Raw genomic sequence first — 12,507 nt, 5'->3', positions numbered from 1 at the left:
GAGAAACCTCATCTCTACTAAAATACAAAATTAGCTGGACACGGTAGCACGCGCCTGGCAGGGAAATCGCTTGAACCTGGGAGGCGGAGGTTGCGGTGAGCCGAGATTGTGCCCCTGTACTCCAGCCTGGGCAACAAGAGCGAAACACTGTCTCAAAAAAAAAAAAAAAAAAAGGGAATAATTAAAGGCCAGAAATGAAGATAACAGTTATAACCTTATGGCCGCTTTTAAACTTGAGAGTGACATTAAAAATAGAAAGACAGCATTTTTATTTGTTTCAATGTTTTTTTCTCTAGGCTTTTCAGTAGACAGTAATGAGTTCAACTCTGAGAATATGTGAAAAAATTGTAGCCAGAGAGGTTTATCATATAAATTAATTTATACATCAAGTTTATGCCTTTTAATATATTCAATTTTAATTTTGAAAATGTCACATATTCTTCACTTTTCTCCTCAGAATTTGCAGATTGACATATAAAATCACTATGTTTCTATTTAAAATACATATATTAAGCAGTGTGTTTATAAAATATTTCCAAAATTTCATGAGACGAATGTAGATTATTTTAGCATATTTCTATTTTAAATATAAATATCAAGACCAAACACTAAGCTTTATTTCTTAAAATAAATATTATTGGCTTCATTTAAATCAGCTGCTAATTTTTACATATTTGGTATTTAATTCTAAAAACTCTTCAATTAAGACTCCTTGGAAAAGTTTTGTTTGTTAAACATTTATAATTTATACAAGCTGAATCATATTTTACCTAATCATATTTTACAGATTTCTTGGGGATTTATTTGAAAGCATGCAATTTTGAAGATTAGATATGATTCCACATAAATGTACAATTTGCATATAAAGTTCTAATACGGTAGATATTTTTTCATTCTTCCCTTCCATAAACTTTGAATGCAAAATGGACCTAAGTGGAGGCAGATTATCACTATGTAATTTGATATTTGAGTATTCTTTCTTATTCAAATTGTTTTCAATTATTTCTTAAGAAATTATTCTTAGGAAAATAAAATTACTGAATTTTATTTTCAGGAATCATTCTTGGACAAAGTGATGTATCGTCTATCAGGTCTTTCATCATACATCAGAATTGTAATTTAAATCTATAAATCAGCTTTTCAATGTGAATTTTGTCCGGCTAGGCTTTAACTATCATCTGAAGCAGGTGAAATATTCTTATCAGGATATACGTAGATAGATATCAATGCCATATATACATACATATGCATATATGAGTATGTGTGTATATGAATACAGACACCCATACATACTTATATGTATATATATACACATACACAAATAGAAATATGTGTATATATGTATCATAGATAAATAAATTTCATAGGCTTTCTAGTTATGTATGCTTAGGTACATTTTGTTATTTGTCTTCTTAGATTATTTTAGCTACTTTATCTGTAAATGTGGATGGAAATCTGTTAATTTGAGAACTGAGTTATAATATGTTATCAATGAGATAATAAAAAATATAGTATCTAGCACAGAAGTCACTCAATAAAGGCTATTTCCAAAAAGCCTTACACACACAACTGATAATTCGTAAGATGATCAAAAATAAAAATGTTTTAATACAAATTATACCATAAGCTCCACCCTAAATTTTTCAACTAATCTGTATACTCATATATGTAAATATATAAATTGTATAGATAACATCTGAAAATACGTGAGCTTTACATTCATTTAGCTATTTATTTCACTGTTTTTAAAAATAAATTATAGAAAAGTATGTGAATTGTTAACGTTTATTTATTACTGACTTCTCCCCCACTCACCATTTTAATCAAAAAATGCTTTTGTTTTGATATAGTTGGGCCTAATATACACCTGAAATTTAATCCCTTAATACATTTTTGAAAATACTTCTTCTGGCCCAACAGGATGGCTCACGCCTGTAATCCCAGCACTTTGGGAGGCCGAGGCTGATGAACCACTTGCCGTCAGAAGTTCGAGACCAGCCTGGCCAACATGATGAAACCCCATCTCTGCTAAAAATGCAAAAATTAGCTGGGTTTTGTGGTGGGTGCCTGTAATCCCAGCTACTGGGGAGGCCGAGGCAGAAAAATAGCTTGTATCCGGAAGGCAGAGGTGGTTGCAGTGAGCCAAGATTGCGCCACTGCACTCTAGCTTGGGCAACAGAGGAAGACTCCATCTTGATATACATATGTATAATTTCTTCTGCAATATCCTGCCTCCTCTTCTTTAGTTTTAGTTATGCATCTTAACTTAGTTTATTGCATGAGATTACCAATGAGGCATCTTAACATAATTTTCAGAAATCTACTTTCACTCTCCATTGGCTAGTTAACTTTGGGAAGGTCACTTTATTGAAACTGTCTCCTTGTTTGTCAAATGGTGGTATTGTATAAGAGAGTTGAAAGTTCTTTTAGCTCTAGAATTCGGGATTTTTGTTCTATTTTCTGACTTTTGGCTGGACCACACTCTTTTTTCATCTTTCTTCCAGAGTGCATATCTGTCTCTTTAATAATTTAAATTGGCCTTCTCTGGACTTGATTCAATACCTCTGTATCATTTTGCCTGCTGAGGTGTCTGAGGTTGGCTGCAGGACTCTACATACGCCTGCTGAGTTCTAGGATAGTAAGCTCGTAAGTCACAGGCAATGCAAACATAAATCTTTTGGTGGAAATGGTCACTATAAACTTAATATTGATGTTCTCTTGTTCCTCCATCTATAACTTTCTTTAGTATTTTTTCTTTCTTATATTTTCCTCTACCCTTAGACTTATGTCCTATAAAACCTAAAGAAAGATAACATCTTTCCACAATTTCTATCTATATAACACATTTCATTTCCTCTTGATACTAAATCAATTTTTAAAATTCATCACAATAATCATTTTGCTAAAAACGTGTTTCCAAGAAATAACTTTGCCCTTCTACGGTTTTTATAATTCATGGTCCAGTTACATTTTTAATACATGAAAAATAGATCATATTCTACTTGATTTAAATTAATTTAAAATTTAATACATGCAGTTTATTGGCTACAGGAACTTAACTAATTCAGGAAACATTTCAAGTTTTTTCCTTTATCATAATTAAATGCTAAATCTGTGAGGGAAAAAAGATGATTAAAAGGGATCAACTATAGCTGAGTGCCAATTAATGACGGGGACACATTCTGAGAAATGCATCGTTAGGCAGTTTTGTCATTGTGAAAACATCACAGAGTGTACTTACACAAACCTAGATGATATAGCCTACTCCACCCTTAGGCTAGATGGTATAGCCTGTTCCTAGCTGTATTACAGATCTGTATAGCACGTTACTGTCCTGAATACTGTGGACAACTGTAATATCCTGGTAGGTAGTTGGTTATCTAAACCTATCTAAACATAGAAAAGGTACAGCAAAAACATGGTATAAAAGATAAAAAATGATGTATACCTATACAGGGTGCTTACTGTGAATGGAGCCTGCAGGACTGGATATTGCTCTGGGTGAGTCAGTGAGTGAATGGTGAGTGAATATACAGGGATAAGATATTACTGTAAACTACTGTAGATTTTATAAACCCTAGATGCTTTGGCTACATTAAATGTTTTTAAATGGTTTTTATCACTTTTTACCTCATAAACTTTTAACATTTTTAAAACTTTTTGGCTCTTACAAAAACGTTTAGCCGAAAACGCACATTGTACAGTTGTACAAAAATATTTTCTTTCTTTGTATCCTTATTCTATAAGCTTTTCCTATTTTTAAAGTATTGACCTTTTCTTAACTTTTTAAACTTTTAAATTGATATAATCTTAGTCTAGACCTTCTCAGGGTGAGGATCATATATATCCCTGTTTTTCACCCCCACATCTTGTCCCACTGGAAGGTCTTCAACAGCAATAACACATGACACACATGAAGCTGTCGTCTTGTATATCAATGCCTTCTTCTCTAATACCTCCTGAAAACCTGCCTGACACGGCTTTACAGTTAACACTTTTTCAAATTCTTTTTTCTTTTTTCTTACTCCTTTATTATTTAACACATGTTTATAAGTATTTAAGTGTATTTTAAAATAATGATAGAAAGTATAATATAGTAAATACATAAACCAGAAACATAGTCATTTACTATCAGTATTATGTACTATATATAATTATACATGCTACGCTTTTATACCACTGGCATCACAGTAGGTTTGCTTACACCAACATCACCACAAACATGCAAGCAATGTGTTGCTTTGCAACATTAATAAAACTTTGACATCACTAGGCAATAGGAATTTTTCAGCTGCATTGTAACCTTGTGGGGCCACCATCATATGTTGCCCATCATTGACCGAAACATTGTTATGAAACACATGAGTGTATTTAGAAACTGGCAATTCATTTTAATATATAAAACATTAAAAATCAAGATTAAAGTAGGAAAGTGATTAAAGAGGGTGCTTTAAATGTGAGCCATAGTCTAAGAGTTAGTGGTGTCTGCATGTTTTCCAGATCGTCTCACCAGAGCCCTTCTCTGGACTTTGTACCCAAAGTTCTTATTAGTGCTCTAAAGGGATTTTTGTCTCAGGTATCCTCTGTACAAACCTGTATCAGAAATCTTGGAAGATGGTAGGATGTTGAGCAAGATTCAGATTTCCTTTTGCTCAGAGGTGAAAATAATTTTATTATAATTAATAAGTTTTATGTTATTTATATATTACAAAATATAATGTATGATATTTTATTTGGTATTATATAACAAATCACTTAATTTAGTATTATGTAGCAACACCTTGAAAGGTAATATATTAATGTTAATTTGATATTGTTTGTCTTTTTTTCCTGAAAGGCTATGTCATTACTGAGAAGCAGTTGTAGGAAAAAGCTTCCTATTCATTATACAACTCACATTCTGCAGATAAAAATAAGTCATGAGAAAAATTACCTAAAATGGAAAATGAAGAGTCTATTTCTACTCTTCCTCACTCAATTGGGAATCTTTGTAAAGCTAAATGCATCAAAAATTTCAATAAATTAATCTTTGCTTACCTAAGAAAGTGACAGATGTTACTGCAAAGTAGTCAGTTATTATTCTGAAGAATCGTATAAAACAAGCAAAATATACAAAGCTTGCAAAAGAGAAAATGGAAAACCATGAAATTTATACATTAGTCATCATCATAATAAATTACATATAAATTAAATGAAATTTCCATATTAAGTGGAATTCCATTTATATGGGATTTAATATAATTAATTAAATCCAATATAAATGAGATTTAATTAAATTTAATTAAAATAAAATTTAATTTTAATTTAATTAATTAATTAAATCTCATATCCATTTGGAATCAATATGTGAAAAACTCTAAGTACATGAAATTAACAAGCCAAAAAAAAGATTATGTAAAGATTGCGTAATGCAGTAAAACATTTCCCGCTATAACTAAACACCAAAATTATAGTCAAAGAAGAAACAAAGAAGCCAATATTTCTGGACATCACTGAATTCTGGATTTGATCCCATACATATTTTTCCTTAGACTATCACTTTGGATGTTGCACATAAACATAACGCCACAGAAGGTTCAAATTTAGCAATGCTATCTTTCAGGCTTTACTGGAAATCTTTCTGTTCCTCGAAGTGTTACCATAAGGTTAGGTAACTAGATGATTGGCCAAAATATATCTGAAGTTTAACATATTAACACAAACGCCTAATATTGAGCCCAAACACTCCTATTCCCAGTACCCTTGTCCTGCTATTTATACTGTCACAATCTTCTTCAGAATAGAATAGAAACATTATTTTCCAAAAGAACAGGACAAACACTTTGGTGTCATTCTTATCCCTTTATTACATTCCTACATTTGATTCCTCAGAAAATTTCCCTGGCTTTATCTTCAAAATACATGCTGTGGTCACATGCTTCTCACCACACCTATCGTTAGTATTTATACATGCAATGATCACTTATGTAGTCTAGATTCTATTAGAGTAATCTACTCTAAGTAGTCTTATAATTTTGATCACGTTTCTCATCTATATATGTATAACTCTATGTGTGTGTGTAAACACATATATAATTATATGATATTATATAATAATGTATATATGTAATATATTACATATATACATTAGATATTATATATAAATCTAGACATAAAATGTTATTGTATATTATTATAATATAAATTATATATATGACTTCATTGTGATATTTAAAACTCTATGTGGTATGTCTTATTACTGTCATGCCCATTGTACATGTAACAAACTAAAACAGAGGGTATAGATTTCCTATGGTCCTGTGGCTAGTAAGTGATCAAACCAAGTAGTTTACCTGTAAAATATGAACTCTTAATGCTTACTGTACATAGTTCTACAAAAAGATAAGTAAATCTATTTGATCAACTCAATAAACGCTAATGTAACAACCGCTACATATATTTGGCACAGTGTGATTGGATACTTCAAGCCATATGAGCATTCTAAAGTATAAAATGTTCAATGCAGTATGCTAGTTATTGAACACCGTACAATCTCTGACCTCATTTTAAATTGACTAGTTGGATCATACAAAGCCATCACTATACCAGCTTTTTTAGGAACAAAGAGAAATGATTGGAAATTCTGTTCACAATTAGAAATTGTGAACTATTGAAAATGTGAAAACAGCTGAGGCAATTCAATAGAAAGAAAAGTAGACTAATATCTGAAATTGTCACTTATCAAAAATTTTGGAAACTGGTTGAAAATTCATGGTGCAAATTCTTGGCACAACCAGGAAGTTTGACTGGGGTAGGAAGGATATATTGTGTTATTTGACATGTAAGTAGCTGGCATAGAGGTTGATCCAAGGCAGGCCAGACACAAGCTGTATGGATAGCTGGTTCAGTCAGGTGTTAGCAAAGGTCAGGCTGGAGTCTGGGAAGGTGGTTCATATCAGGCCACAAAAAACAGAGATAAGATTTCAAGGCAGCCAAAGAAGGATTCAAGACTAGCAAAGAATTAAGCAGCTGACTACCTAAAAGAAAAGATACTCTAAATTAATCAGAAACATTTATTCTATGAGAAGTAGTTATTTTCTTTTTTTGAGAAGCTGTTTACTAAGTGGCTAATCAGTGGCCATGTGGTTTTCTAGTACTAAAAAATTATATAAGAGAAATATGAAAATTAAGAAGATATAGCCTTTGCATTAAAGCTTTTAGAGTCAGTTGATAGTCACAGAATTTGAAATACCTAATCTAATCAAAATGAAAAAAGATCAGAATTATGAAAAAAGTACAAGATAAAAAAGAGAGCAGCTAATTGGTAAAATCAGGACAAGCAGCACCACCTTGGAGGATAAATGGGCTTCTAATAATAATTATCCTGGAAAAGGTCTTCCTGGAAAAAAGAATCAATAAGAACAACAACAACAACAACAACAACAAGAAGTAGGGGATATCTAGCAAAACTTGAGAAACTTGTGTCAGGTTTTAAGTATGTAAAATAAAGCTTATTTTAGAAGTTTATTTCTCTACAGTTTTCATTTAGATTTTAATCTGTCTTCAAATTCACTTCAACCCTAGAATTTATAACTTAGAGCATGAATATTTATAATGAAAACCTGATGGTCCTAAGAAAGTCACATTAGTAGCCAAGAAGGGTGAAACTGAGTGTCTCAGGGAAGACCCAGAGGAGCTGTGTCCTATACCAATTCTAACTTCAAGAAGCATAAATAGAAGAGAATAAAGTCTTTGGCAATGAAAGGATAAAGCTGGATATAGCATATCTATTGCCATAGAATGACTCAGTTTGACTCTAGAAGCTTTCACCTTTGACATGCTCATTTGATTTTGTGAGGTATTAAATCAATAACGTTTCTAAGAGGCAGCAGATGCTTTGAATTTCCTACGTGTGTTCCACCTTCAGTGCCTCCAACTTCAGTGTCTTCAGTCCTGTCATACTTTACTATATTCACTTATCAGACAACACCAATTCTTTCTGATGCTATGGGTGAGATCTTGGCTACCTTACAATGACAGTATCTGCAATGAGAGAGTTCCTTAATCCTAAACACCATACTATTTCATAGCCCAAAGCAGTCACTTCGAATTTTTGATGGCCAACGTTTTGAATAAATCCATTACAAAAGTAATGAAAAGAAACCTGTGATTTGAAAACCACAGGAAGAGATGCGTTGTGCTTCCTCTTTCTTTTCAAGTGTTCTTTCTTATTTATACCTGTGCATGACTTTAAAATACTTAGTAATTTAGGGCTCTGTAAAAAGAGATACCACCTACTTAGTATAGGTAGTTTATTGACTAATTTACATGTTTACTCATGCCATTAGAAATTATTTCTAAACCAGAATTTTTATCATCCAGAGTAATTCTAGAACATTTCATAAAACTAATCTCAATATTTGCCGGGAGATGAATAAAAATGCCGTTTATTTGTTATCTCTCCTGTGGACGTTAATTTTGAGCTTATACAAATGATTAATGGCATCCCTCAGATAAGAAAGGAAATACATTTCTATCTCTGCAGTAATCATCTTACTGCTAAAGCGAACAACTGATTTTGTTTCAAAACAAAATTAATGGGAATTAAGGAAATATATATGAATATATGTCCCCTAACTAATAAGGCTCCCTTCTCTTTCACGTGAGGGTTTTTTTCCTTGAAAGACTCAGATGGACTTATAAATAAGTTTCACCGTTTTATTAATTGTGGGCTTTTGTATATCCAGTTGTAGGCAATGTGTAACATTCTTTTATACAGCTTATTTTTAAAGTGTTTGCTTCATGTACTTTCAGAATCTCATCTTTGTTTTCATGGCTCTTGTTCATTGTTTTTTTTGTTTTTTGTTTTTTTTTGCTAGGCCATTTGCCAAGAGCCAGTCCCCCTAAGTTTGTAGGACAGGCAGACCTCGGAGTAACTTCCCAGACTCGGTGCGCTGCTAGGCCTTTCTGCAGGCCTGCAACCTGCCATCAGCTGCCGTTTCTTTTCTTTCTTCCTTTTTTTTTTAAAGTTATACTTTAAGTTCTGGGATACATATGCAGAACGCAGAACATGAGTTTCGTTACTTAGGAATATATGTGCCATGGTGGTTTGCTGCACCCATCAAACTGTCACCTACATTAGTTATTTCTCCTAATGCTATCCCTCCCCTAGCCCCCTCGACAGGCCCCGGTGTGTGATGTTCCCCTCCCTGTGTCCATGTGTTCTCATTGTTCAACTCCCACTTATGAGTGAGGACATGCAGTGTTTGGTTTTCTGTTCTTGTGCTAGTTTGCTGAGAATAATGGTTTCCAGCTTCATCCATGTCCCCTGCAAAGGATCTTATTCATTTTTTAAGGCCTTTCTATATTTCCCATGGCCCACAATGCCAAGTCACTTTGTAATGCAGTTTCTGGACTTTGACTCAAGCTTCTTAATCTCAGTGCTATCAGTAACCCAGTCCATTCTTTCATCACTCACTTTTTCTAAGATAAACGAATCGAAGCTATTTTAATCCAGGTATTTCTGCTTGTCTTTGCCTTGCTGGTGGATTTTTTTTTTTTTTTAATCCAAAGGACTTTACTGAAATGTTTGCTATGTAAATGGTATAATTTATAGTCAGTATAAAAATTGCCTTTTGTTTTCTTCTCTGTCTTCTTCTCTTAAAACACAGCCTATTTCCAATTTCAACACTTGTGTACACATTCTGTTAAATAGCAGTAGGAAAGCGCACATGCCTCATATTATTTTCAGATCTCACTCATAATTTTACAGAAAGAACCGAGTTAAAATTTCAAAAGAAAATGTCACTCAAGGGTCATAAGAAAGCCATCCCTATCATTTTATTAAAGATATGATGACATTCTGATGCTTAGAAATTGTAAAATATGTGCAATTTTACTTGAAAGTCATCCTCTGTTCTATTTAACATATATTTTAACAAAAATGTGTGTGTGTATGATTGCCTAAAGAAACATGAATTTATACTCCTGTGACATAGAAATTGACTTTTACTTGATGGAAAACCCAATGTTGAGACCTAAAAACATGAAACCTCATGCAGAGAATTGTACACATCCCTTAAAACACATAAATGGAGAAATGCAGATCCACATGAAGAATATGATATAATTTTGGGTGAATAAAAATCCTATATTTATGCACATATTTAAAAAAATATATAGCATATTTTTGAAAAAGTGCATTTTGAATCATTTTAAGTTTTTACTTTTGTATAAACTTAGGATAAACAATGGGGATCCATCATATTTACCTTAGGGTAAATAAAATATAGGCCTATACATATCATTTAAATTCATTGCATAAACATATGTTTCCATTGAAATTTTAAAGTAATAAGAACATAAATATTAGAAAGATTGTTTTCATGTTTGTTTATGCATTTCACATTAACTGTATTAGTCATGATAGTGTTGGTTACACTGTCATAACAGAGTCCTAAAATATCAGGGACCTTCAAAACCAAAAGTATGCCTAGTTCCCATGCTATTTTCCTGCTACAAATTGTCCAGGATGATAGAATAGCCTGAGGTGTGAGAATATACAGTTCTCTAGGCAAGGGGAAAGAGAATAATAGCAAACCACCTTTTGGTTCTTAAAACTTCTGATAAGATGTGACACACATTATTTCTGTTCATATTTCATTGGCTAAAACATGTTATTTTCCCATACCTGAGTGAAACAGAGCATGGATGAGTAATAGTTCTCTAGGGTAGGGTACTACAGATGTGGATATTGAATTGAGCCCTTTTCAGTTCTCTATGACCTCTTGACCCTCTCAAATTCAGTCACTGCCTTTTGAAAACAGAAAACAAGTACACTGCAGTTTAACTGTCCCCCACTCTGAATTCAATACTTGGTTTCTAATAAGTAAAAAACAAGTCTCCGTGATTGATTAATTAGTGGGTTCACAGTTTAATTTAGACTTACTGTGTGTATTTATGTCCACAATATATACTATATTTGCAAACTATATGTTTACCATAGATACATATAAAATTTTCATTTGACTGTAATCCATTTAGCAAATTAAAAAACGTGACTGCTTTAACTTTATTGATACTTTGGAATTGTTTAAAAGGTGGTTATTTAGTCCTCAATATGACAATTGTTATACAACAAAAAGCATTAAGATATGAGTTCAGCTGAAATCAGAATGTGGTGGGGCACATCTGTCATTCTTAATCATGTTTTGCATACAGTGCAGTGTGGATAAAGACAAGAATTATCTGCTTACCATGAGTAAAGCCTATCTGAGTTATGGATTATTTGTGATATTGTTTCTTCACCTAACATTTCCCTTTCAGGGATAGTTTTTATTCCTTTCAGTGCATTACACATAGGTTGTGGTTTTCAAAATGTGGTGATCCAAAGTTTCGAAAGGTCATTTTATAAACTATTCTAATACTTATTAAGTACTGAAGCATAAAAAGGCCGGAATTTCACTACAGCTGCTGTAATATTGAGGAACACTGCAGGCAAAATACAAAAACTAAGAAACAGAAATCTAACTTTGTAAACTAAAAATTTTTATACACTATTAATAAGTTCAGCTAGTGTGTGCAAATGGAGATGTTTATGTATTATGTCTTAAGAGTTTTATTCCTAGGTTTTGTACATGAAAAACTTCTATTGAAATCAGGGTTAGAATGAGTGATTTCTTATATTTTTCTCCTGCAAAATTAAGTGATTGACATAGCCAAAGAAATGGTAAAAAACAAAAAAAAAAAAAAAAACGAACAAAAACAACAAGGAACAACAAACGGCAACCGGGAACAAGGGAAAAAAAGAAAAAAGAAAAAAAGAAAAAAAAAAAAACATGCATACAAAAGTTTACAAAGCACTATTATTATAAATTATTATTCCTATTATAAATAGGAATAAAACACAGTTTATCAACACTTTTCTGGCAGGTGATAATAAAAATGAAAATTAATAAGGGAGAAGCAATGTACTGTTCTATAGGTATCATCAAATGATGGCAAACGGAACACTGGTGGCCCTATAGCCAAGTTTATCTCTTACTGCATTAAAGTAGGCATTTAACTGAGAAATGTACAGAACATGCATGCTACAGGTAAACTAACTGAAATGCACAGGAAACATATGCTGCAGGTAAATACTGAAGAAATATTAACCCATTTATGTCTGAGGTTGCAATTTTTTGAATTTTTGCAATCAGACCTTGGCGATGACCTTGAGCAGTAGGATATAAATAACTCCCAATGCTATCCCTCCCTCAGCCTCCCACCCCCCCGACAGGCCCCAGTGTGGATGCCCCTCACCCTATGTCCATGTCCATGTGCTCTCATTGTTCAACTCCCACTTATGAGTTAGAATATGCAGTGCTCGATTTTCTGTTCTTGTGTTAGTTTGCTGAGAATGATGGTTTCTAGCTTCATTCACGTCCCTGCAAAGGACATGAGCTCATCTTTTTTTATGGCTGCATAGTATTCCATGGTGTATATGTGCCACATTTTCTTTATCCGGTCTATTATTGATGGGCATTT

Source organism: Mandrillus leucophaeus, unplaced genomic scaffold, assembly GCF_000951045.1.
Source record: "Mandrillus leucophaeus isolate KB7577 unplaced genomic scaffold, Mleu.le_1.0 Scaffold362, whole genome shotgun sequence".
Taxonomy (NCBI): Eukaryota; Metazoa; Chordata; class Mammalia; order Primates; family Cercopithecidae; genus Mandrillus; species Mandrillus leucophaeus.
The sequence above is the reverse complement of the archived record's forward strand: the minus strand, read 5'-3'. Positions refer to the sequence as shown.